Source organism: Papaver somniferum, chromosome 2 (assembly GCF_003573695.1).
Source record: "Papaver somniferum cultivar HN1 chromosome 2, ASM357369v1, whole genome shotgun sequence".
Lineage (NCBI taxonomy): Eukaryota > Viridiplantae > Streptophyta > Magnoliopsida > Ranunculales > Papaveraceae > Papaver > Papaver somniferum.
This window is the reverse complement of record NC_039359.1, coordinates 458,234-465,247: the sequence shown is the minus strand read 5'-3', so window position 1 is coordinate 465,247 and position 7,014 is coordinate 458,234. Positions and strand designations below refer to the sequence as shown.

The 7,014-nt window shown below is 37.0% G+C and overlaps 1 long non-coding RNA gene across 2 annotated transcripts; it reads right to left on the bottom strand.

Moving 5' to 3' along the window:
• Positions 1-1,048: 1,048 nt before the first annotated feature.
• LOC113352910 lies at positions 1,049-3,959 on the bottom strand. 2 transcript variants are annotated; one of them, XR_003360984.1, is made up of 4 exons: positions 3,703-3,959; positions 3,553-3,602; positions 3,400-3,471; positions 1,049-2,619 (listed from the first exon to the last, which is right to left on the bottom strand). It is a non-coding gene; the product is annotated as an uncharacterized LOC113352910 (long non-coding RNA). The 2 variants fall into 2 exon arrangements; XR_003360983.1 differs by lacking the exon at positions 3,703-3,959 and having other exon boundaries at positions 3,553-3,670.
• Between the last annotated feature and the right edge of the window lie 3,055 nt (positions 3,960-7,014).

The following is a 7,014-nucleotide window of genomic DNA, read 5'->3' as shown; positions in this document are numbered from 1 at the left end:
GAAACCTATGCGGACATGTGTTATCGTGCAGGCGTGCCAACTAGGAAAGAAGTTGGTTTGGGTCTCCTTTCCAATAATGGCTAGGCAATGAGGCCCTCTGATATTTTTGTTTATAACTGGGATAATGGTCGGGACATGTGTTTGGATGTTACTGGTGTCTTTCCTTTTAGTAGGATGGGGGTAGGGGTGTACGCACTTTTTTTCCTGGCCAGGCAATTTGCAATGTTGTAACTCCAAAATGTAATGAATATGTGGAAAAATACACTGCTCATGGATTAGGTTTTGGGGTCCTTGCTTTCACTACTTTAGGGGAGCTTGGTGGTGATACTATGGATTTTCTGAAAAGGCTGCGAAATTACATGGTGAATCATGATGTGTGAAAAAGCGGGGGTCTAACAACACCACCCAATATTTCGCTTAGCAATCTGTATGGAAAAACTCGAATATACTTTTAAGAGAATCAACAAGACTCAATCAATTAAAAGTACATCAACGAGTTTATATCTCTCTCTCTTGATTTGATTTCCTCAAACAGAAACTGCGAGTACTAATCAAATACAAGGAATAACTTGGATGGTACCAAAGACCAATATCCAAGGATAAATCAATGACAATCAACAACCAAAGGTTGTATTACTCTAATTGATGATCTAACGCACAACCTGTATTATTTCAATTATAAAGATAAAACAATATAATGTGGAAACTGAAATAACACAGACACCAGAAATTTTGTTAACGAGGAAACCGCAAATGCAGAAAAACTCCGGGACCTAGTCCAGATTGAACACACACTGTATTAAGCCGCTACATACACTTGCCTACTCCAAGCTAACTTCGGACTGGACTGTAGTTGAACCCCAATCAGTCTCTCACTGATCCAAGGTACAATTGTACTCCCTACGCCTTTGATCCCAGCATGATACGCGCACTTGATTCCCTTAGCTTATCTCACCCACAACTAAGAGTTGCTACGATCCAAAATCGCAGGCTTTGACAATAAACAAACTTGTCTCCCACAGACAAGTCTATCAAAGAATCAATCTTTCTCCCACAGAAAAACTCTAAAGTTTTTGTTCCTTCTTTTGATAATAATCAAGGTGAACAGGAACCAATTGATAATCCGGTCTTATATTCCCGAAGAACATCCTAGATAAATCAATCGCCTCACAACAGACATAGAGTTAAAGCGAAGAAATAATTATGGGCAAGACCTGCCAAACAGATGACATTCCCCACAAGGCACCAGCATTCTGTTTCAACAACTCTGCTAATTGAATTGGTCATAGGAATTACAAAGACAAGACCTGCAAAAAAAACAAAAAAGATACTCCGACGCTCAAGTTAGAAACAATTTTAGGCAATACATAATAAACGTAGAGTTAAGGTTAATAAACATAGAGTTGAGTAAGGAATACAAAGCCAAGACCTGCAAAAGAAAACAAAAAGATACTCCAACGCTCAAGTTGGAAACAGTTTTATGCAATACATAATAAACGTAGAGAGATATTAAACATGGAGTTAGAGTTAGGATAAAAAGGCAAGACCTGCAAAAAAAAAACAGAAAAGATACTCCGGCGCTCAAGTTAGAAACATTTACATGCAAAACATAATAAATGTGAAGTAAGGGTTAACAAATATAGAGCCAGAGTTAAGAATGCAAATGCAAGACCTGCAAAAAAATGAAAAAAAAATGAAAGACACTCGAAGTTATAAACAATTTTATGCGAAGAATAATTAAGGGCAAGACTTGCAAAAACAAAAAAGATACTCCGAAGATCAAGTTAGAAAAAAAAGCAATGCAGAATATGGTAAACATAGAGTTAATGACAAATGATTACCTTTAATAACCAAAAATATCTTTGTAAAGGCAAAAATATACTGACCTGACACTCATCGCAAGAAAGGGTAGAAACCTTGAACAAAAATTATAAACAAGTACCAAGCAAAAAAGAAACTCAGGCATTCTATCAATATAAGGGTAAACTAAGTATACATTGAGAGCGTTAAGAATGTGCACCTAAACAGGGAATATCACTGCCTTGTTTGTGTACTTCAACAAAAATGAAAAACAAGAAATAAAAATTTGTATAGAAAGAGAAGCTTATTTACCTGTTTTCCAATAGTATAATACATATGTCCCGAAGCAAAATCCGATAGTATAGTACCAAAGTCAGCAATATAACAAAAGCTAAACAAGGTTATTTTTGGTGAAACTTTACCCAAGAAGCAAACTTAGCTGTGTTCCAGCAGTTGTAGCTGAACCACATAGGGAGTATCACTGTCTTGCTTGTGTACCAAACTTCCAAAAAGTGTTCCCAATAAAATAAAAATGAAAAACAACAAATAAAAATTTGTATATGAAGAGAAGTTTATTTACCTGTTTTCCAATAGTCTAGTACATATATCCCAAAGCTGCTCATTCCATTAAGTGAAACGTTCTCCATTAAGTACATAGCTTTGCACCTGTCATTTTTAGGAACTGACAGGGCCTGCCTTTGCACCACTCGGTACCCGGAACTGAGCAGTGCACCTATCAATTCGATAAAACTGAGTGGTAGCCTGCCATGTGCTTAATGGTGAACATCAGCACCCAATTGTGAACAAAGTGCCTTCTTTCTGTAAAGATACATGAGCAGAGTTCAATACATACAAGATGACAGACATTAAAGTTCAGTAACTTCAGTTGATAAACTAGTATGAGAGACATGTTAGTTAACTGGTTTAACATGCAATAAAACAGTTAACTCAATATGAGAGAGATAGAAATAAAACAGCTGTAATACCTAAATAGGTGATAGACAGAGCACAAATGTAAGACTGAGAAAAAACTGTGATCAATGTTTATTAAACAAATAAGTAAGATGACAACAACTACAGCATTTTAGATGGTGGTTCTAGCTAGCATTGTATATGTGTAAATTTAACCAAAAGATTCAACACATCTGAACCATTGGACAAGGAAACAAAACTAAAGAGCCATGACTAACAAAACACCACAGTGTTAACAAATTAACAACATGGGAAAATCACAAGTGAAGATGCATCTAACACAAATTCAATTGATTACTTTGGGGGTTCAGATTTACAATCTTTAGACCTAATAACATGTGAAATCGTCTAAAAAATCAAGCAAACACATACTATAGTACGAAACACACATCTCAAATTAACAAGTGAAGTTATCTAAGAAAACAGTCCAAATGAAGCTAAAAGTAAAAGAAACACTCTACATAACACAACTTAGTTAACTGTTTCATCGTTCATTCATATTCTTTACACTCCAAATGAAACAGATAAAAGTAGATCTAATAAACAAATCCAAAAAAACACTCCATGTTTAGTAAACAAGAAAGAAAACAAACATTTGGAGAAGAGGCAAAAGGGTAAAGTAGTCACCAAAATCTGAAAGTAGCTAGATCTAGGGGGTTTGCTCAAAATCATTCATGGCTTCCTCTCCAGCAGCAACCCCTGTGAGATAAAAAAAAACAGATATGAAATTAGATGGGGAAATAATAATGAGAAAGATAAGATGAGATGGGACGGGATCACCTCAAAATCCAAACAAGTAGAGTTTCTTAGTTCATCTATCTATTCTGCTCCTGCAAAACAAAACCAACCGGAAGAATAATCAATGACAATTGAAGGGGAAACCCAATTTTGATTATATAGAGTAAACCAGGAGTGAGATTTTTCTTTTACCCAAGAATAAATACCCAATTCAATTGAAAAACCATTGTTGAATCTTGATTTTCACTATGGTCAATGATTTTAGTCCATTCATGCAACTATTGACTATCATAATTGGTCAACACGATGAATGAAAACGAAAGAGAGGGGAAAAGTCGCGCCACCAGCAGAAATTCTGCTATAAATAAAGGAGGAACACAACTCTCAAACTCATATTCCTCTAAGCAGTTCTCATTCATTCTCACTGTCCACAAACAGCTAGGATGTATTATCATCCTCCTAACCACGCCAACAGGAAGTCCTAAATGAATCATCAAGTATTAATAATGGAATTTGTGGACTCAAAGCTTTTGGTGTTGATACCACTGAATTTATTCTTCATTCTCTTGTTTAAAAAAATTAAAAAAAAAAGGAGATGTTCAGTCTCATTAACGTCTGTACTTTTAAGGACTTTTTGTTTAAAGAAGAAAGAAAAAGACTTGGCAAGTGCACAATCATAAACTTTTCTTAGTTACAGTAAATTTACACGGACATTTCAAATAGGAGACGATTAAATAAAACAGGTTACCTTCATGTCATCATTTTATGGGTACTCATGATTTAGAAGAGCAATTCAATGATTTCAACCCTAACGCAAACTACCAAGAAGCTAAAAGAATGTGAACAAGTACTATGATTCTGCCGAAACCCAGTTAGGTTCGCACCACCACCAATCATTGGTAGAGTGAAGAATAACATGAAGAGACAAAATGGGATCACATTCAGTTTAAGGTGCAGAATAGATGAAAAAACATGGCAAGTAAATATACTAGCTTGTTAACTCGTAACAACCTTACAAGAAATCTATAAGTAATTTAAGTGTTCCCCCCGAGTGACTTTTTCTCAGCAGACAATTCCAGAAATCTTACTAGACTTATGACCAACAGCATCAGGTCCCTGTAACAGGTTTTACACGAATATCCATAATCAAAAAATGCAGGATAGCTTAATAACAAAGTAATCATTACACCATTTCTTGAATTTGGGGTAGAATTAAGCTAGGATCAAATTTGTTTTTTTTTTTAACTTACAGGCAGAACAGGGACAAAGAAAGTCAGGTGACTCTCTTTTAAGTGTACCCACGGAGAAGTTAACTAGTGCAACACGAAACAGATTAAATGCACCAAGCAGTTTCGACTTTCAACCTCGAAATGAAGTGCATAAATTGTAAACCAGAAAACAACAATTGTTTATGCTGTGGACAACATCAATTAGAAACCTATTGCAATTAAGGTAGGATCAAGGAACCTAGTGACAGATTAAGAATGGAATCGATGGATATAACTTAAACTCCAAGATATTTGTTACACATACCATTTTCTACGCTAAACCCTGAGATATTTTGCATACACGTACGGTGTAATTATTCACCTAAACATATTAATTCCAGTTTAAAACCCATAGACCGTGCATACCTCTACTCAATCAAGCCCAAGCATGAACTCATATTTACATTTACCATGGCTTAATAGCAAGTTTAATACCTTCTTCATGGTTTTATAAGATCTCTATTTGTAAGACGTGTTAGAGTATACAAATATTATATGGAAAGTTTTAGTATTTAGAGTTACATTTAGCGTTTGATATATTTAGTATGAATTGATTTACAAGTATTAGTCTTGCATACCAAGTTATGGTATCGCTATATATACCTTATGGGTTCTCAATATAAATTATCTCATTCAATAATATAATTCTCTTTTATCATAATATCTAGTAGTTTTGTCTTGGTATCAGAAGGTTTGATCCGGACCTGCCCACCTCGTTTTCTTTTCTAACCGGCGGCGGTAGCCTTCAATGCTACTGTCCGCTGGATCTTTTCTCCGCTGCTATATGATTAGTTTTTCTTATTAGGTTTTTTATTTTTTAGGTTTATCATCTACAAATACTTTCTTTCCTATTTTCTCATGAAGTTCTCCTCACTGACACCATCTTCATCCATTCTCCCAATTCTTCTGTTACTTTACGGATGAACTTTCGAGCCGAATCAGAGCTTCGTCCATTCTCCTCTTTATCTGTTCCATCTCCACTTTTCCCAACTGTTTTCGTCCCACTTGCTTTCTTTTCCATCTGTGTTGCTTACGTCCAGTAGTATACACATATCTCCCTACGTATACAGTACCCCCTTCTCTTATTCATTGTTTATTTCTTTCCATATTATATTATTAATCCTAAGCCCCCGCTCAACCTATAATAATTCCATTATCACATCGGCTCCTTGTGTCCGTCCGTAGACATCATCCCTTCTCAAACTCTTGTCTTCACTGCCAATCCTCACCATCTCGTCTCACTACACCAACAGCCAACACCTTCTACTCCTTGTTACATCCATCATCAGCCACCTACGATCATCATCACTGGCAGCAGTACTCTATCGTTCTCATCACTTCCATCGTTCCCTGTTATTCTTCTCAACTAACCACTATGTCGAGCGGACACAGCAACAACAGTTCCATCAACCAGCATCACCGGTTACCAATCATCCTCTCTTGTTTACTGCCATTATTCATCTACTGCCATTAATGCATGGCAGTTACGTACCCGTTTCTTCTTTACCTGTCACCCACCACCGTAGCCTCTTCTCTTTTCCCTGAAGTTGTGTACGGTGAGACAACTCATCCGTAGCCTTCCCGGATATTCACTACGGATTGGAAACTCATCCATAGGTTAAATTGATTTCCATTCTTTTCAGTCATAGCAACCCACCAAACCTGATCACCATCAGTGGTCTCCATCTTCGAGCATCACTTCTCTTGATCATCAGTACCAATCTCGAGCTTTTACCTTGGTCTTCTCAGCACAACTCCATCTAGTCAGCCAACCATTCACGTCATCACCATCACTTCCAACACAACCACCTACCATCACTCCATTGAAACCCAAGTTGTTCATCTCCTCTCTGTATTTTCTTCCCGGCACAACTTCGAACATCAACCACGACAGCAACATATCTTCGCAGATTGCTTCATCATCTCCGCCAAACACTGTCAAACCCGAGTACTTTCTTTCTTCCACAGTTCTCTCGAGTTCTTCTCCAACAATGGCAGCAACGTTCACTGCCAGGCTTGAGGTCTTCTCCTCTACTCATCTTCCATCAATCACCACTGCCATGGATGTCATCATCTCCTGTTTTCATCTCTTCACTGCACCATCGTGATTATCATGAGCTTTCTCCATCATCACCATTACTGCCAATTCCTACCTGAACCGTCGAGTAATAATCTCAACTGTATTCTTCAACTCGAGCACCTAACAGCAACAGCAAGACCAAACTCGAGTTTTCCA